The following is a 21,712-nucleotide window of genomic DNA, read 5'->3' as shown; positions in this document are numbered from 1 at the left end:
TTAAAGAGAGGATAGCTGAGATTGACCATCCCCAAAGAAACATCTTTGAATGGGGAAAGTTTTGGAATAGCCACTAAAGAGTTGGGCAGGAATCTCTAGTGCACTCAAATTTATGTAATCCCAGACAGCACCCTTCAGGATACCAAGACAAGGATACCACTTTATAGAGAGAAGCACAATGACAGCAAAACTCTTGCAAATTTAAGATTTTTGAGAGCTGGGACTATTTCTAATTCATATTTCTCTCTCAGTACCTAGAGTCTTGCTTGGCACTCAGTACGCCCTCAGAGTGACAGAATAGTATAGTGAATAAGAGTTTAGGCTGCACAGTAAAACAAATAAGGATTTAAATTCCTGCTCTGCTACTTAGCAAGCTCTGTTACCTATTATTTAATCACTTTAAGCCTCAATTTCCTTATCTGTAAAATGGCGATATTATGTTGCCTTACATCATAGAGTTGTTGTGAGGATTAAAAGAGCTAATGGTGGTAAAGAATTTAGAAACCTACTTGATACATAACTTCTCAATAATAAAAGAGCTAGTACTATTTATATTGGTAGTTCATAAAATGTTTCCTTAAGCTGACCTCAGATGATCGCTTAAAGTACCTCAGTGATGTTTAGATCTTATTTGAATATTTTATAAAATATAAACTATAACCTAATCTAGTGAGATTATGGATTGGAATGCTGCTTCTTAACCTTAGCCCATATGGTGAGTTGAAAGTAGGAGTGTATTTTTATTTGTGAGCTGTGGAAATGTACCAGAGGACCTGGGATATTACCTTGTCTCACGATATATGAATATTGTTGGCCCACAATGAAATCAATTAATCCCAAATGAAAGTCTGTTATAAAGACAAGTCCAACCTGTAGAAACACTGTTTCACTGATAATATATGAATAATAACTAAATGCTGTCTGAGTTGTTCAGTAGAATGCTCGACTAAAATGTGAGACACTAAATTAAAATTAACCTGATATAGTACATTGTGGAATACTTGTGGAACAGAATAATTTTGAGAATTAAAATTCAAATCCACCAATAGTTATGTCTGCTATACATAAAGCATGGTATTCGATGCTATAAGGCAATAGAAGATAAGCAGGATGGAGTTCCTTCTCGGGAGGTCCTGTGGTCTAAAGTAGGAGATTGGATATCTGAATGAAATGACAAAAAAAAAAAACAAAAACCCAGTAAAAAAGGTCTTGTTGATTAAGCCAAAGCAATTTTAGTGCCCAGCTTTTTAATGGGGAGAAAATTGTACCTCCTAAGCCAGTCAGGTTAATTTTGATACCTGTAAAGATTCTGTGCTAGATGAAATCATTGAACAATCAATTAGTCACCCCATAGGAGAGCATGAAGCACTGAGTAGTCACTATCTTGGCTTTGCAAAGAGCAAATTGTACCAGATCGATTTAATTTTCTTCTTCAAGAGATTGACAGTTTATACAGACATTTAGGAAGCAGGATATGTAATTTATCTGAACTTCAGAAAGGATTTTGATTCAGTTACATATGACATTTTAGCACTAACTCAAAGGATGTGGTCGAGTCCAGACCATATTCCTATAAGAAGGGGCCCAATTCACTGAAAAGTTATAATTGAAAATGATTATCAAAGGCTCGATCTCAACAATGAGTCTTGTTCTATAAACACATATCCCAATGCTGGAGTTATTCTGAGTTTCTATCGTGTCATGGATAAACAATGTAAAATAAATTCATGGGTTGGCCAAAGAAAGCCCTGATACAAGTACTTTGGAAGATTGTTATAGTATAAATGAAATGATATTAAACCATAAAAATAAACTATTATAAACTCTGTGAAGGTCAATAGCAAGTTCAAAATAACGTGCTATGGTGACCATGAGCACTACCAAAGATGGATACAAGATGGGAGTAGCTTGGCCATAAATATGACAAATACTTGGGAGTCAATAGTGGAACCCAAATCATGTATCACTGAGCAATTGTGTCATTATTTATAAGCAACGCATAATTTTAGGATGTGTAAAAAGGAATATGATTTGCAAGCATGAGGAGCCCAGAAGTCCTACTCTGCAATAGTCAGTTTTAATCACAACTCTCTAATTATTCTAATTTTATACTGCGGGAAGCTAGAGGGTCCAGAGAAAAGCATTCTAAATATATAATATGAGTAGATGTTTCTTTAAAGTTGAAACTAGAAAAGGGGGAGCACTCTTCAAATTGAACAATGGTATCATTTCATTTCGTAGCCATCTGCTGAGTAGCTGCTGTAGGTCAGATTGTCGTAATTAGTTTATAGAGCACTTGTTTTGTTTTAATTTTCACAAGTGAGAATATAAAACAAATAAGCTTAAATGTAGCAAGAGTTTCATTAGGTAAAGGAAGAATTTTTTTGCTATTATAGTCATTAAACATTCAAACATGTTATCAAACGTTTCTGAAATGTTTTTTCTTAAAAGCTGTTTCAAAACAGAATAGACAACCTAAGGTGGCATAGACGTTGAAGGCTTTGGTTTAGTCTAGTGGTTCCAAAATCAGACAGTGTCAGGATCACTTGGAAAGAATTTTTAGTAACACAGCTTTATTAAAATATAATTGATCTGCTATAAATTGCATATATTTCAAGCGTAATTGGATAAAATTTGACTTATGTATATACCCATGAATCCATCACCACACTGAAGACAATAAACACATTCATCATCTCCAAAAGTTTTCTCATGTCCCTTTGTAGCACTTTCTCCCACCCCTCCCTATAGGCAAACGCTATCTGCTTTCTGTCACTAAATCAATTCGTATTTTCTAGAATTTTATATAGATAGAATCAAACTGTTTGTACTCTTTTTAATTTATTTTTATTTTTTCATAGTTCACATCAGACGGGTAATAGGCCAATGTTGTAACAAGATTTGAGGGTGGCACAATTCACCCTTTTCTTTTTCTTTTACAGATCATGCTTTTTTTTGTTCATGTCTAGGAACAGTTTGCCTAATCCAAGATCACAAATGTTTTCTCCTGTGTTTTCTTATATAAGTTTTATCATTTAGGTTTTCCAGTTAGGTCTATGATCCATTTTTGAGTAATTTTTTAGTATATGGTGCAAGTTTTGGATCAACATTCTTATTTTACCTATGGATGTCTGGTCATTCCAGCATTATTTGTTGAAAAGACTGTCCTTTCAACACTGAAATATCATTGAACTTATGTCAAAAATCAGTTGTCCATGTATGTGTAGGTCTACTTCTGGAATCTGTATTCAGTTCCATGGATGCAGTTAAAGGATGTTCTGAGACCAAATTTACAATGTGTGGAGAGGAGGGTATTTCCCCACATACCACCAAGCAATGCCTGGGACGTCAGCTGGGTGTCCCTCCAATGCAACTCAATTCTGACACGATCTGCCTGAAGATAGCCTGAGATTCCATAGGTTAGGGCTCAGTTCCATAAGACCATCCTCCACGTTAGCCTCCAATGCTTCTGACTGACTCAGGTCCCAAGACTCCCTCCTTGGGGGTCAGTTAATTTGCAAAATGGCTCACAGAACTTCTCAGGAAACTCATTTACTGACTGGATTACCAGTTTATTATGAAAAAAATAGATAAAGAATATAGACGAACATCCAGATAGAAGAGATACAAAGAGCAAGGTATGTGGGAAGGGCGTAGAGCTTTCATGCTCTCTGAGAACTCCACTCTCCTAGCACCTCCACCAGCCCAGAAGCTCTCCAAACCCCATCATTTGGGTTTTTATGGAAGGCTTCATTATACTGGCATGATTGATTAAATCACTGGCCATTGGCGACCCACCGATTCAACCAGCATCGCCTCTTTCCTTCCCAGAGGTCAGGAGCTGAGACTGGAAGTTTCAACCCTCCAATCACATGGTTGGTTCTTTTGGCAACCAACTCCCATTCTTAGGTGACTTAGGGGCATTCCAAAAATCACCTCATTAGCATAATAAAAGACACCTTGATCTCTCTCACCACTTAGGAAATTCCAAGGGTTTTAGAAACTTTGTGCTAGAAAAGATGGTAATAAACATCAAGAAATATTTTTTATTACAAATCGCAGTATCACAGTTGTTCATCTTTACACTGAAACCACAGCCTTGATTACTTTATCAATCATTATAGTAAGTCTTAAAATTAGGTAACATTAGTCTTCCAAATTTGGTCTTCTTTTTCAAAGATGTTTTGGTTATTCTAGGTCTTTTGCATTCCCCTATGAGTTTTAGAATCAGCTTGTCAATTTCTATTTGACTGCCAGGATTTTGACTGAGAGTACATTGAATCATTAGATCAATTTGGGGAGAATAGACATATTAACAGTATTGAGTCTTGTTACCCATGGACATGGCATATCCATTAATTTAAAATTTAAGTTTCAGCAATGTTTCGTGATTTTCAATATTTTGGTCTTGCATATCTATTGTCAGATTTATTTCTAAGAATTTTATATTTTTAAATACTATGGCAAATTTTATTTTTAAATTTTAATTTCCAATAGATTGTTGTTAATATATAGAAATATGTTTGTGTTGACCTTATATTCTGCAACATTACTAAACTTAATTAGTTCTAGTAGCTTTTTTTTGTAGATTCCGTAGGATTTTCTACGTAGACAATCACATTGTCTGCTAACGATGACAATTTTACTAATTTCTTTCACATCTGCATGCTGTTTATTCCTTTTTCTTGCCATCCTGAACTGGGTAGAACCTCTACTATGGTGCTGAATAGAAACAATAACAGAGGATATCTGTGTTTGTAAGGGATGTTGGTCTATAGTTTTCTCATTATGTGTTTGTCTGTTTTTTGTATCAGGGTAATGTTGGCCTCATAAAGTGAATTAGACAATGCTCTTTTCAGTTTTCTGAAAGGATTTGAAAAGAATTGGTATTTTCTTTCTCAGTGTTTGGTAGCATTCACCAGTGAAGCCTGCTGGGTCTACTGAATCTAAATCTGTGGATGAATTCATAAATCTGTTTATACCAAGATCCCCATCTGATTCTATGGTACATCCACATTTTTTGGAACCACTGATGTGATAAAATGATCCCTTAAAGTCCAATCCAATCATCAAGCAGCCAGGAAACTGGCAGTTCTCCAGAGGCAACAGGGTCATTCACGATCAGCCTCCGAATTTGCGCTTGCATCTTCACAGACCTTCATCGCTGAACTATGGAACTGCCTTCCCCAGACCATGCAGGAGGTCATTCTGACAAAATTGTTGGAATAACCAGTCCCAAGTTTACTTGGTAATTAAAATCATGCACGTAGATTTCTTTCTAATTCATAGCCAATAGAAAATTTAGCATTTGCTTAAATCTGCCATGAAATCAAACTTTATAGAAAAAAATTATATTTTTATAAGGAAAATGAATTATCCCATAATTACTGATTAGATCTTTACTCTGTTAAAGTTTGGAATGATTAAAGTCTTTTTCAATAATTGTGAAATTTTTCTCAGTAAAAGTCATCTTAGAGATTGTTTATTATGCATCAGATTCTACTTCGTAGTTTTCTCTTTTGGAGCACAGTTCTCTGTCTGGGGTGTCACTAGTGGTGATTCCCTAAGTACATGTTAATTGACTGATTGATTTGATGAACTGTGGTGTGACTGTTTTCACAAAGGCCCAACTTTCACATGGACTAGTTAACTATCTTTGTGGCTAAGTTCCAATCCTAGGAAGGTGGTACTAATTTGTGAGTAATAGATTTCCACTAACTACCTACATATCTCTATTTGATTGACTAAATATAGAATTATTTTAAAAATCTAACATCCATAATTCTTTGTAGTGAGTCTATAATCAATAATATTCACCAGCCAATAAAATCACCACTTTATATAGGAAGCATGTCACTTTATGGGCTCTTTGTTAATCTTAATTTACGTTCCAGTAAAAAATAGAAATAATATTATGTGGTAGATATATGTGATTCCTTATTAATGCAATAAAATAATAAGATCTAGTTGTAGCTCTAATAACTATAATATTTTTTCATTGAGAATGAGCTACTAAATGGCATTTTGAAATAACTGTAACAAATATGATATTATATAAAAATATCATTGATCATAACTTATATCTGTAATTGAAGGAAATGCTAAATTTCAGTTAGTTTAACAAAAATAACAGATATTTTTTTCTTCCAAGTTCATGGGCTCCCCGCCCCCCAATTCTCCATGAATCCTAAGGACCCCTGCCTACTTTCTGTTAATTTTTAATGAAAATTTAGTTTTGAATCACAAAAACCAAGTTACACAAAAATAAATTATGAAGGAATATGAGAGAAAAAATGAAGGTCCAGTTTCTTTGTGGAGTTGTCTGAAAGGCTTTATTCAACATTTTGATATACATTTTTTTTTTACATTCCATTACTTCCTGCTGTAATTAGCATTGTCCTCTTCAATGAACCCCTAATGAACAGCCTGACAAGTTTGACTTAATCATACAGCACTTTTAATCTATGAAACCTATTTAGAATGTTAGCACAAAATAGAAATATAATGATATAAAGGAGAGAATTATATACCATAATGAATTCTCAGCTCAGAAGAACCTAATTGCCAGCAAGCTTGGGACCCTTAAAATCAGAATTCCTTTGTGTTTTGTCTTAGAAACTTGTTAAAGGCTATGATATGAGTAGTGAGGTGGTGGTTAGAGGAAAAAAGAAAACGAAAAGAAAAAACAGATAAAGTCGTGTTTTTTAAATATGACATTCAGAAGAGTTAAATTCTGTCACAGGTGTTTAGTGCATATGCCAAACCTCATATTTGCAAGTTGCTAACTGACGTCGCATGATTAGATTGAGTAATTGCACATGTCGGTAAAATGGCCATAATTACCTAAGAAAAATGTATGCATTTCGTCTGGATAGGGCTCACACATTTAGCATGTCTTTCAACTTTTGACCAATTATAAATCCGTTAGCAATGTAGAGAGTAAAATCCTATATTTTCTGTGGATCCTGACACATGGTCCTCGACCATTGTTTACTAAACGATTAGCTTTAACATTTGCTATGGAATGGAAAAACACTTAAAATTTGTGAGAATTGCCTAGCTATGAGAAGCTTTGGGACATTTTTAGAAAGTTCTGTTGTTCTCCATCTCAAACATGTGACAATAACTCATAGTTTATTTACAAATGGAAAGTAACACTTCATAATACTGACAGCTTTCAAAGCTAGATTATATCTGTCCTTGTCTGAAGGGCTCCAATAACACTATTGTAAAATATTTTCTTCTGACCATCTGGCAGTTCTTAGGAACCAATCTCCCTCAACATTTCATAGCTACTGCACTGGTTACAGCTAATCCTTTCAATGAATGAGCTGGAAAATGTAGATACATCAATATCATATTCTTTTAGAGCCCATTTAATCCATGCCCTATTATTATTTCGTTTAATAGGGCCATTATCTTCTGTGGAAATGAAAAGTAATTTGTCAGAATCATTTCTTAAAATTTAAAGATCAATCTATGTAAATTTTTTTAAAATAAAAGAAACCATAGATTTTTTTTTTTTTTTTTTTTTTTACAGAATCTTAAACACTCATTAAAAATCTCAGAAATGGGAATCTGGGGCTTAGATTCCACACATGTCTTTGGTTTTATTTTTCAATCTGAGTTCTAAAATGTCTGGTCTAATAACCAAGCTTGGGTTGGGCTGACAGTATTCCTGAGAAAGAATGTATATTAACAGTAGAGTTGAAACCTGAGGAAGGTCAATAAAAACAACTTTATGTTCGTCTTTCGTTTGCTTTAAGAAGCCAAGAAGACATTCATTTTAGTATGGAAGTTTTATGAATTTTCCCTCAATGGACTTTGAATAACTAATAGTTTTTAAATACCTTATCTTTCAATTTATGAATAAGAATCATGGAAAGTGTTAAAGATTCTCGTTTTAACTTAGGTTTTATTTCACTAAAAATAACCTATTTGGTTGAAAACTTTTGTTAGAAAGGCTATTACTTATTTTCACATTCTGAAATTTACATTTATCATTGAATTGAAATGCAAAAAATTATTGATCCTTTTTTCAGATTAAATTTAAAACTGTCCCTAGCTTCACTATTTCACTAGACACCACCACCACCATGAGACCAAATTTGACAGAAACTTTTTCTACCCTAGTGTTTTGTACTTTCATTTTTAGGTACTTTAACTTAGACAAGTTTTTCTTCCTGTTGTTCAGTGAAAACACACACACACACACACACACACACACACGTACACATACACACATACACATGCACTCATGCACACACATAGCATGTAGGATGAAATTGCTTTGTTGTTCCCATAGTTTTTTGATATGAAAATTAATATTTAAAATTTCGTTAGAGATATTTAATGATGATTTCTAGAAATCTTTTCTTTTTTTCCCCTAAGATGGGGATTAAAAGTACCCCAATGTTAAATAGACTCAGGAATTTATGAAATGTTTGGCTAACAATTTAGCTAACTCTGTGGATTAGACTCCCTCGCCATCTTTTCTTCTTCCAATTACCAGGTTACCATCATAGCCTAAATTTAGGGAGGGATAATGTTTTCAAATTAATTATAATATATTTTGACACTCTTTGACTAAATATAAATATAAATATCAGTTCTTCATTACTTTTAAAAAGTCATAAAACTAGAGGTCACTAACATAGTTTTCTTTCCTGGAGAGACTATTTTCAGAAAGAAGAAAGCTATAGTCTCTTTTCGAGCATGTAGTTACTTTTATTATTAAATATTTCCAAATAGCTAAACGAACCTTTTCTTACTATTCTCTAAACTCCATTCTCCTTATTTTGTTTTTTCTTATTCTAAAACATTGAATACGTTTGTTTAAAAAAAGTTCTTTTCAAAATGAGAAGATTTAAACTATTAAACATTTTCTCTATTCTCTTAATTACTTTAAAATTTTTCTTAATTAAGCAGTACAATTTGGAAAACACATAAAGCTAAAAGGAAATAAAAAAGTCATTATCCCATATCCAAAGGTAATAATGTAGTATATGTCTTTTTTTCTATACTTGTACTTTTCAATTTCTGTATTACAAAAAATAATATATTGCTAATAGTATTTTATACTTTGATTTTTAAAGATTTAGCAGTCAATTTTGATAATAAATATTCTTCCACCCATTATTTTTAATGACTATATAATATTTCGTAGTGTGATTGTACAATATGACCCAACCTGTTTTTCCAACATTTTTATTAAGAAAACAAACTACAAAAATATTGAAGTAATTTTATAGTGAACACACAAACTTACCACTTAGATTCTACAACTGACATTTTATACTTGCTTTATCATGTACCAATCGAACTAGTCCTCTCTCTACCTATCAATCCATCTTGTATTTTTATGTATTTCAAACTAAGTTGTAAACATTAGTATACTGCTACCCCCTCCAAGTATTTAAGAATCATTACGCAGAGTTCAATATTTTCTTATGTGCCCAACCTATATATATTAATTAATATGTATATTAATTAATTAATTTTTAAAAATTCTTTAATGTCACCACATATTTGACCCCTTTCACCCCGTCTACCTCACTTCTTCCTCCTCTCCCCCTACCCTCTGGTAACCGTTAGTCCATGTCCATGAGTCTCTGTTTGTCCTGTTCGTTTGTTGCTTTTGGCCAACCTATATTTTTAAAACTAGTTTTACTTTTAAATTATTTTCCAATCTATTGGAAAAAATAATACTTATTAACATAATTGGATAATCTTTATATTGCCACATAACCAAATAACCCCAAATGTAGTGGTTTAACAACAGGAAACACTTTATTTACTCATGGATTTGGTTGGGAGTCACCAGTATGGGTTGAGCTCCGCTGGGCAGTTTTTCTGCTGGCATTGAGATTATTCATGCAACCACAATCATCTGGCAGCTCTACTGAGTCATCTGGGGTAAGATGGCCTCACTTGATAAATTCTTAGGATTGGAGTTACTTTATATAAAGTTACACATACACATAGCCAAATTACCCTCATTAATTATTTAAAATATTTTTCTTCCCACAGTTTCTCATTGCATTTTTTTAATTCAAAGTCATTTTATTTCAGAGTAACTTTTTGAGGTGATAGCTGCATTTATTTAATTGAACATATTGAGTTAGGCATTAATAATGATACAAGCCAAAGAAATATAAGACATTGTCTTTGTTCTTCAGGAAATTATGATCTAATTGGGAAGGTAACACTAACATTTATAAAATAGTCAAATTGCGTTATAAGACCTTGTCTGATTGTCAAATTGCTTACCTCTTTCCTATTTTTGGAATACATGCTTGAGTTAATTACTTGACATCTAATTAGTATTCAGTAAATAGTTAGTGACTACCATTGAATTTTAGAGAACGGATAAGTTCGAGTCCTGTAGACTAGAGGTTTTGTTAAGGAGGTGTGATTTGATTTAGGCCTTGGATAAGAGGTATAATTTAGATAGACTAAAGAAAAGTGTATGGATTCATATAAAGAATCATTTGTTTGAAATTTATTTTATTTTTTATTCTTAAAAAGACTTATGCTTAGAAGTTACCTTCTTGTTCATTGTGACCACAATATTACCTGCTGAAATATTTGCTGACTAAGCCCCTTACTGGGGCAACCAAAGCGCTGTTTCACTATCACATTTTTATTTCTGACTATCTTTTATAATACAAAAGGGAACTGGAAGTGACTAGAAGGGAAACAACCAAATTCTCAAATTCAGAAACTCTTTCTTATCCATAAACCCTATGTAGTAGGAGAATTCAAACTTGGAAGATTTATAACATATTGAGGAAATGTGTTTGGGGATTTTGTAGGCACAAGTAAACCTAGGAAAGCTCATCTAAATTTTTTTTACATTCTCTAAAATAAAATATTAATTTCAGCACTCTAAATACCTATTTAAAGAGTTATAATGAGATTCTGATTTGTTAAATTCTGAAGAGTTAAAGCTGTAAACTTTGAAGGTTCTCCAACCATCCTTGATTTCAATCCTACACTTACAAATTCAGTTTGTTTTTGGATACTCATATAAAGTTTTTCTTTTTCCTGAGTGTAATTTTCAATCCTCCAGAAAATTTTATGATATAAAGTTGTTGAGTATCTTATTCCTTCCATGGTCCCAGAGACAGAGAAAACTGGATATATAAGCTGGCTCATTTTATTTAACCAGTCTGAATGAGTATTTCTTTTCCTCCATTTCAATGAGTGTTACATCGCCTTAGTTCCAAACTGAGTGCCAATAGTCCCTGATAAACTCAGCTTCTTCAACTGAAAGATGAAGAAATGCAATTCCAAGGCATTTGCATACTTTTTCTCAGTTTCCTGCCCCTCTTCCAAGATATTCATGGTAATATTTCTGTTCTACTCTATTTCCCTTTTCTTATTCTATCCCCCAATTTGTTTCTTTCTTAATTAGTTGTGGGATAGGGAGTCTAAAACTCTTGAGGATGAAGAAGCCGTAATTGAAAGTGAATTTCACTTAAGGGGAATACATAATTGAGAAGTGATTATTTCTCATATCCCTACTTCCCATACTTAGCCTAACTCTGTTGCTATTGCTCAAAGCATTTTTGTTATAGCCTTTTCAAACTATAGCATGTTCTCTTGAATATACTTGGTGGTGGCAAATCTTTCCTGAGGGGTAAAGTTTGTTTTGGAAACAGGTACAGATTATTTACAATCAATATTGATGGTTTAAGTGGATGTAATCACACTGGGTAATACATATTCACACACATGCCCATTCACGTACACACACAGGAATACAGCACATATATAAGGTGATGACTAATTAATATGTGGTCTATCATGAAAAAGTGTAGTTTCCTAAGGTGTTTGTTGTTTTATTTGTTTAGGCACAACACTTTAGAATTTTGAGAATCAAAATATCAAAATTCTTGAGGCTTAGAGGCCATTTATTTCAAAACCCTAAGGCAACAAAGATACAGAAAGATGAAATGACTCATCCGAGGTCTTATGGTAAGTAATGGAGAACTCTTGAGAAATCTGTTTTTTCCTTTAGGATCACACATCTTGCTTATCTTAATTTCCTAACTTGAGTGTGAGTTCTGATGGAGTAGCATCTTGTATGTAGAGGTTCCTAAGAAATTATGATCCTAATGATAGAAAACAGCCACTTTTATACATAGAGCTTCTTTAAAATATTTTTAATATCTCCTAATTCTATTGATAAAATTGTAGTATATAGGCAAATATCCTCTTAATAAGAAAACTATGAAAAGATTTCTATATAGCTCATGATCATTTGAAAAATTTGAGGCTATATTCAACTAAATAGTTTGCATGAGTATTATTCAAAATGAACCATTCTAGGATCATCAGTTAAATATTTTTGTGTTTTCCGAGTGTTTGGATATACCATTTCAAGCATATTGTAGATCAGCTATTTACTACTTTAAAAAATCTGAACTTTTAAACTAGCCCCTAAAATATTAGCCAAAAGTGATCCCCATTGTTATAATAAACTAAATGTCTAAAATACCTATTTTGTAAAGTGATTTGGAAAGGAAAACAACTGGTGAGGAAATTAGCTAATACATAATCATTCAGAGAAAGAGATTGGCTGAAAAAATTACAAATTACAAATTGACTCTCAAAAGGACAAATATCCTTTTCTGTTTAAATAACCTAAATGATCAGCTTCTCTAACATTTAGAGAGTCAAAAGATCTTAGTCTCCATGATTCTCACTCATTGTTGGAAGAGACTATAGAGTAATAGTATCCAGAGCCAGTCCATATACTGGTACAAGCCTATGAAAAGTAGTCAGTGGCAGCATTTTAGCTTGTCAGAAGTGGAATGAGAGAAGAAGATGATGTGATGAGTTTGTCATAAAGCTAAATATACCCAGCTTTTTATTATTGAAATGTAATTTTTTAAATTGTAGTGAAGATAGATTTTTGCTGTTATTGGTTTTATAATGTTCTTAGCAAAGTTGGAGTCCCCAAACTTAAAAAAAAAAAAATTTGTACCATTTAGGAAGTTACAAAAATTTGGGTACCATTTTCATAGAGGTCATCTAGTTCAATTGTCTACCATTTCAGAATATAAAGTGCCTGTTATAGAATTTCAATTACTTAATAAAAATGAAGTAAATTACTTAGAAGTTTCTTAATATGACACCTTAAGATTACTCTGAGAGAGACCGGTCTTCTATAGCTTGTCGTCAATATTTAATTGCAGCTATTTCTAGGCAGTTATTTATTTTCTCTTTCAGTTTTGTGACCATCCTGAAGTTTCATTGAAGCTCAGCCTGCTTATGTAGATTCTGAATTGTTTGTCAGTATTAGTAGCTCATAATTGTGATGTGTCATGCAGTACCTCTTACTGTTCTTATAACAGTTCTGTGGTTTTAAAAAGTTATTTTGGTTCCTTTATCATCAGAGAGAACATTTTGCCTCAATAGGAAATTCATTCTGTGCAGACAGGCTTCAAATTCCCATGACATGGCAGGCTCATCTGTCAAAGAATATTTTTTATTACCGTTTACCTCTTTGATTACATTCAGAATGCCCCAGTAATGCTGATGAAATCGTTCTAACTCTTAAGAACATTTTCCTCATGTTTTCCATCATCTACAATAACATAAAAAAGTTTAACTCACAGTGGTAATGGTAGAGAAATCTATTTTGGGAGGGGAGGGGAAGGTAGGTTGCTATATGAAGCCTTAAAAATATTTTAAAAATTAGCAGTACCTGTGTTTATTTCTTAACTAAACACTAAGTTGCTCTTGCATGTATCACATTTGCATATACTGTGTGTTCTAGGAGTGAATATTAAAGCTCCAATGATTTACAGAACAAATGTTTTTTTGTCAAGTCTACTTATAATGTATTGAAAGAACACGAAATATTATGAATTGTTGATACTTTTTTTAGTGAAATGTGATGTTTTATGTACCATAATGAGAACCAAAATAGATAAACTCTTGGCTATAGTGATTTAAGAGCAGAAATGTATAATTGATGCAATTAGATGGCTAATTGGCATTTTAAATGAAGTCTGTTTTTGTGCATATGTAAGTAATTATAATTTGAAAATATTCTCAACTTCTAGCCTCTATTTTTGTTCAAATATAGTACAATATATATATAGATATGCTCAGTATTTTATTTTTTATTTTAAACAACTTTTTATTATGATACATTTAAAACATTCACAAAACTAAAAACAATAATATCATGAGCCCAATATACTCACTACCCACTTTAATAGTCAAAGCATGTCGATCTTGTTTCATTTATTATCTCCATTTACCACTCTCTCCCCACTGGATTATATCACATCAAATACTAGATATCATTTCATCCTTAAATACTTTCATCCATAAATTATATACCAATAATAATACATCTAAAATATCTTTTCTTAATACAATCAAATATACAAAGGCTTTAGGTTTCCCTCCCTACACACATATACACACATATATATATATATAATATTTACAGTTTGTTTCAATCTGCATTAGAGTTTACACATTGTATTTGGCTAATATTTTTCCAGAATCTCTTAAACTTAGATTTACTCCTCCCCTTTTTATTTTCTTGCCTATCATTTGTGAAAGACACTGGATCATTTGTCCTGTAGAATTTCCCATATACTGGATTATTCTGATGGTACTCCCTTGAAGGTGTTGCTAACAGGTCCCCTAAAGTGTTTGTTTCAGTATTTTATTTTAAGATTATCTTTCATCTTTTTCTTTGAACATAAATGTCAACATGTCTTTGTTTCTCTACTTCATTCAGGTACTTAATTTACTTCATTTAGTAAAACCCAATCCCCAACTCTAACTTTTTCTGGCCATACCAACCACTTTTGCAGGTATTTCAGAAGAGGAAATTACATGTAAAAAGAGTGCTTCCCCACTTATTCCTAGGCTTGGAAAAGAGAAGTTAATCAATGAAAAATTTAGCTTATTTTTGCTTGTGGGTGGCATAGAGTTCCACTGAGGTGTACAAAGGCCATTAAAAGCCCTTTAGATAAGATTCTTTGTAAGAGACTTCTAATATGGTTATAAGGTTCTTAATTACTAAGTGCTTGTTGACCATTGTAATTTTAAAAAATTTAGTTTCTGAAATTACAAAATTTGTTCTGATGGACTAATTCTCTTGTCTTCCTAACTGTCCTAATTTAGTGTTTCTCTGCTTGCTGAGGAGGAACGGGGGAGAAAGGTCTCATTTCCAGAAAGATGGATCAGAATCACTCATAGAGCTTTTAATGCCCCAGCTCTTCCCTCCCCTCCCCTTGCTGAATTGAGAACTACTGTTGTTAGTGAACTCCTGCTACTGATGGAATCATCAAACATCTGATGAGCTGGGAGTGGAAAAAAAGGTTTAACACCACTCTCAATAGTATATTCATGTAAGACCCTCATGAGAAAGAAGTTGTTAAATAAAGTTGCAGTGCATCTAGCTGACTTTCAAAGGCATCTTAGCCTAAGATGTTGACTATCGAGAAAATAAAAGATCAGAGAAAATAATGATGTCTCTTTCTCCACTAAGAAAGAAGGCTTTTTTTTTTTTCATCTCTAGAATAGATTAGGGATGAGGATATGTTTCTTACCAGAGAAATGAGTTTATTCCTTTAGTGAAGATTTATTGAGCATCTACTTGCTATTGCATTGTGCAAATCTCTGAGGGACAAAGGAAACAAAAATTTAAAGTGTATCGGTCCTCTGAGAGCTTATAGTTTAGTTGAAAAAAAGGGCACATAGATATAAAAGAGTTAAATTATGCAAAAGATAATATTTGATTAAGCATTAGTATTTGGGATGAAAAGAGTCTAAGAAGAAAAATGAAGCCAAGAATAAGGGGCAAAAGATTTCTGAAGAAATTTGGGGCTTCTCCTATTTGGGATGTAGTAATGCTATCATGTGAAGTTGATGACCCTCTCCAAAAACTCTGAAGTTTCCTCCATATTTGTGATTCACAAGAAAATTACTCAAATTATAAAAATCTACATTTTCAGTGAACAAAAACTGTCAGTACAACCAAGATAATGTAACCCTTGAATTAAACTGACAAGCTTACACTTGCAACCTATTTGCTAAAAATAAATGAAACATCTCAAAATAAAAATAAGGTATGAGTAGTAAGCCCCAACTGCGTTGTTATTAAGTGAGGGTGGGAATAAAAAAACACCACAGTTTTTAACCTTCCTGTGTTGGGGATCCTATGGAAAATAGATGAAAGCTATAGAGCCTTTCTCCCTGAAAAATACTTATATTTACATATAGAATTTTACACATAGTTCAGGGATTCGCGGACCCTTGGAAGTGGATCCATCAACTCCATTTTTGAGAATCCTGTCATATAAGAATAAAAGAGAACCAAACTCTTGTAATCTTCTCAAGTGGTGAGAAGGGTATTAGGCTTAAAGCTACAAACATTTAAGAAACTGGGTTCAAGAAACAATGCTAGTGGGCAAAATAAGGAGAAGTAGGTCCAGAAGGATAATCAGAGCAAAAGGGGGGTGAGCTTAGGGAGGGTGGCGGTGATAGGATGTTATCTGAGGCCGGGCTTGCATATGTTTCTGAAGGTATATTTCCCAGTTAGCCTGAATCCATTTAAAGAGTATATACTTAGATACTTTAGGAGAATATGGATCGATTTTGCCTAAAATTAATAGTGATAAATAAAGAAATTACAAAGTAAGTTACACTATCTTTACTAGATTTAATATAAAACCTGGGTTCTGAAGGACCTACAATAGGGAGTTTAAATTCTTTCCTTTAGCCCATTAAGCCTGGTAACTTTCAAATGAACCGTATACGATGCCTTAATATTACCATTTGTAATTTTAAAAGCCCTTTATTTAACTTTTATGCACTAGAATTGTGTTCGAAAACTAACAGAAAGCCATTGTCATTAAAATGATCAAAACTTGATAATATTGCACAAAAAAGAAAGTTAATTTATGGGAATGATCATTCATGAAATAGAATAACCAGAATATTTTGCCACTTTAAAAGGGAATAGCTGTCAGCATATGCGATCAATAAAGTTTCTCGGAAAATTTCTGATATCTTCCTGCGAATCAATAAAGATGACATCACATTCATCACCGTCACTCTAGTTGTTAGGAATAATGTATTTATTGAGTAAAGACAGTACTTCAAAAAATCAGAGAGGAGAGTTAACTTTGAGGAAGTACAAATTGTGGAATTTTAATATAGTAATTTCCTCATCTACGGCCATGCTACCCCGAACAAGGGCAATCCCGTCTGATCTCGGAAGCTAAGCAGGGTCAGGCCTGGTTAGTACTTGGATGGGAGACCACCTTGGAAGACCAGGTGCTGTAGGTGTAAAAAAATGAACGTCAGAGAGAAGTGTCAGAGAGTCGGGGTAAGAGAGGAGTGATCAAGGTAAGAGATGATTAGCACCTCAACTAGGTTTTGGCTGACCAAAGAAATGGAGAAAAGGAACCAGGTTGAGAGAGATTTAGAAGGAAAAGAACCATTAGAACTTGGTGATTGCTTAGATGTGATAACTAAAGGAAAATGAAGACTCCAGGTAATTCCCAGGTTTCTGCCTTGAGTCACTGGATGGATGATGATGCTATTTACTGAGAAAGATACAGTCTTGGGGCTGTATTTAGGTAAGACGATGAAAGTGCTTTAGGACATACTATGTTTGAGAAGCAATTGGATGTTCTGGGCAGAATATAGTGTATAGATTAGAGATGATATGTTCACTTCAATTCTTGTTGGTATTTTAAAGTGCTGTAATGTATTTTTACAAACATACCTAAGATACCTCGTCACATACCAATTTATTTTAGACCTGAAAAAAAAAAAATTGCATTTATCTGCCAGGCAATTGTTCTCCATGAAAGGAGAGCTCTAGTGATTGCTTGTTCCTTTGTTGTCTCTAATTCTAATATTTTAAAGCCCACTTTTTTTTTTACTATTGTCATTTGATTTAGATGACTTAAAAGCTTTTCTATCACAAGCCATATGTATACTAAAAGAACAACCTTCAACAATATTTTTTTGTATGTGATTCACCAGAAAGGTGATCATTTCTTGATCACAAGCAGTAATGTTTCTTGTCCTCAGTTCAACCTCATTATAACTATACATTTGAACAAACTAAGATATTCTCTGAAATGAGTCACCTCATCCCAGGGTTCAGCTGACATGAAGAATTACCTTATTTTAGTCAGAAAGCCTTAATTAGATTAGGTTGGCCTTTCTGGACTTTACATGTTGCTACATACACGAGTTAAAAACCTTGATCTATGCATATCATACAAATCGGGAGAAAACAAATGAAAGCAGAAATGAACTCTTGTTTCTGTGTGCAGCTGCTTTGATGAAGACATTTCAATAGAAACTGGAAAACCAGAAGCACAAAACGAAGGAGATAATAGCCAATGAAGGGGAGAAGTGATTAATTCAGATCAGGAAAAAGCTGCAGAGTTCAAAGAGACTATGATGAAATTATTAGGGGCTGTTGGAGATGTAATCCATATCTCCCTGTCACATATGTCCTATGTGATAGTACTGTGAATGTCATGGAAGAAAATTAGTGCCTTACAAAATAAACATGTTTAAATTTTATGAAAAATACCCAAACAAGAGACTGATATACATACTTTCAGAGGTGGGCACATTCGTCTCTATAGGGAAATTCATGCACTACATGGTGAGAGCAGCTGACAATCAGGAAACAAAGTCATGTTCTAGTGGAAACTTTTATTAATATTGACCCATAATTGTAGCTCTGTAGAATTTTTTATCTTATTCTATTTCTATAATGTCAACATCTTGGTAATATGATATGATAATATTATATGATAATGCATCTCAATTATTATTGTTGGATTGCAAACAAAATATATTCTAAACATACACTCTTTAGATAAGAGAAAAAACCTAAGCTATGCTGTTTTCCACTCCTGAAATAAAGTAAACCAGGGTTATACAATTTTCCCTTTCTCTAAAAAAAAAAAAAACACAAAGAAATCTTGATTAAATTTTAAACTATTTTGGAATTCTTTATAAATTTTTTAATAAAATTATTATATGAAAACTCTAAAAGAGTTTTAATCATCAGGATGGGAGGCTTGAGTATGGGATGTAAATGTAAACATTTCTTTGCTATTTCCCAATAATTTACATTGTTCTCCAAGCTCACTGAGCTATAAGTCTTAGTTTTGAAGTTCCCTGGACTTCAACCTCATTACAGCCTGATCTGCTGTCTGTGAATGGGTGAGGAATACCTCTTCAATGAAAAGAGTGTTGTGACTTTAAAAAATACAATGCATTTTCCTTGAATGAGCATTCATGATTTTTCTGCAGAAAGGTAGGTGACATGGGACAACGGATTACTTTGTTTTGATTTGAGGATTGAATTAATGTTACGATACCAGTGTTTTGTCTGTAAATAGGCAACAAATAAGTGTGAGATCCTCAAACGCAAAAATGGGATAAAGGTGGCTTATATAACAACCAAATATAGCAGAAGCATATAAATTTCAAAACTTTTTTTATTCAGATATCAAGAAAGTATCATATCGGAGCTGGTTTTTAAAAATCTCCTGTTTCTCCTATGCAATGCTTTATATACAGTTTTAATAGACTACTTTTATTAGATAAATTTTCATTTAAAAGTAAAAAACGAAAAGATGTTCTCTGCTTCAAGCAGCAGGTGTGTTTTTAATCTTTAATAGGTCACCTTCCCAAGTGCAAGCAGGCAAGCTGTTATTGATCAAAGAGGTTTTGTTGGGTAGCTCTCAGATTATTGAGTGACAAACTTTATTGAATTTGACTTAACAGAAGTCAGAAGACAGCTGAAGCATAAGAGCTTGCACTGCCATCAGAGTCATTTTACGACAGCCAGGGAGCAAAGCTCAGAGATGGATACTGAGCTCTTTGCTGGCCCTTGGAGATTAACTGAACAGCCTTCCTACCAATTCCCAAGCCTGTCAGCAGAACCAATTAGATTTTCAACCAGTAGACAAGAAGGGTGGCACTTGGGGACCTTTTTGCTTTAGGTCGAAGGCTTTTCAGACTGCGATGAGATGACATTGATGATGACACGTTGAGCATTGGTTGGTTTTAAGACAAGTTAAATTAGCAGTCTTGAAATGATTCCAACTGTCTCCTGACTTCTCACTGTTGCCATATTCAGTGGATCCTGTCAGGAGCAAGTTGATGACTTAATAGTCTTTCTTGAGTGGATTTGAGCACTTTGGCTGTGTGTTTATGTGTAGTTGTCATGCTTAAAATATTCATATGAAGGTTTGAAATATTTATTTGAAGGCGCCTTTTGCAGAGTTCAGCAGTAAGGCTCTCAGTGCTTCTACCTACTTTTTATTTTATTTTTTGCTTCTCTAAGCAGTTATTTTGTACAACTACCTTTTATTCTGTTTCATATATAATTGATGACAATGTTTCATGTAGTTATTGATCACTTCATTTATGATAAAGTTAAAGAGCTTTTTTGACATCGTTTCTCTCCTGGACTACTGTAAATTCAGATCTACTTCTCATAATAGTTTAATTAGGGGGATCATTTTATAAACTATATAAATGTCTAACCAATGTACTGTATACTTGAAACTAATAAAATAAAAATTAAAAACAATCTTTTATGAATCATGGGGCTCAGAAAGGGTACTGACCATAGGTTTTACTCCATGACCTTTTATCCAACAAGTCCGAGGCAGCTTTGAATGGAAGGGATGTAAACACAAGGATGGAAGCATATTTAATACTAATGCAATTTAACTTGTCTTAAATAGTGGAAACAGGATATCTTTGAGAAACTTCATTTTTGATGTTGAAAAAGTTGTTTGGGATATTTGTTTGAAGTATTGACTATTACTCAAGTCTGTGTCTGCACTTAAAGATTACTGAATGGTCTTAATATCTACTAACCTCAGAAAATTGTTATGGAGTGTACTTCTACATTATATATATCATTGAGATTTCTAACTTAAAGTTTTTGATAATTAGTGGAGTTACCTTGCATATAACTCATTTACAATAATTCACAATTTGTTGTACCTAACACATTTTTTTCATCTTATTGAAATATAATAGACAACTAGTTGCCTGCATTTACATTGTACAATTCAATGAGTTTTTTTTTTCAGTTAATCATCTTCCCTATGCTATTCTCTACATCCCCATGTCTACTCTGCAACCATCCACCTGTACCTCTCAATTCCTTTGTCCTCTTTTTTCCTCTCAATCCCCGTCCCATCTAGTATCCCTCAGAATATTCTCTGTATCTATGAGTTTATTTCTGCTTTTGTCATTATTATTGTTGATCTTGTTCTTTAGATTCCACATGTATGTGGAATCATGTGATATTTGTCTTTCTCTATCCGACCCATTTCATTCAACACGATACCCTCTAGGTCCATCAAGGCAATATCTTTTTCCATCCCTTTCCTTTCAGTCTGTATGTGTCTTTTAATCTGAGATGAGTCTCTTGTAGGCAGCATATGTAGGAGCTTGTTTTCTTATCCATTCAGCCATTCTGTCTTTTGGTTGGAGCACTTAAATTCTTTTCCACTTGAGGTAGGAATGTAGTTGTTATCATTCTTTATTCCTGTTTTTGATACATGTTTTTTCTTCTTAAAGAAGTTCCTCCAACATTTCCTGTAATACTGGCTTGGTGGTGGTAAATTCCTTTAGCTTATTTTTGTCTGGGAAGCTCTTTATCTGTCCTTCAATTCTA

At 33.3% G+C, this 21,712-nt stretch overlaps 1 protein-coding gene and 1 pseudogene across 3 annotated transcripts in view; both read left to right on the top strand.

Moving 5' to 3' along the window:
• Window positions 1-21,712, top strand: part of CAMKMT (calmodulin-lysine N-methyltransferase) — a 329,988-nt gene that overhangs the window by 193,520 nt on the left and 114,756 nt on the right. The gene's annotated exons all lie outside the window — the stretch shown is intronic.
• Window positions 17,207-17,325, top strand: LOC112477965 (annotated as a pseudogene).

Source organism: Pteropus alecto, unplaced genomic scaffold (assembly GCF_000325575.1).
Source record: "Pteropus alecto unplaced genomic scaffold, ASM32557v1 scaffold131, whole genome shotgun sequence".
Classification (NCBI taxonomy): Eukaryota; Metazoa; Chordata; class Mammalia; order Chiroptera; family Pteropodidae; genus Pteropus; species Pteropus alecto.
This window is presented reverse-complemented; position numbering and strand designations above follow the sequence as displayed.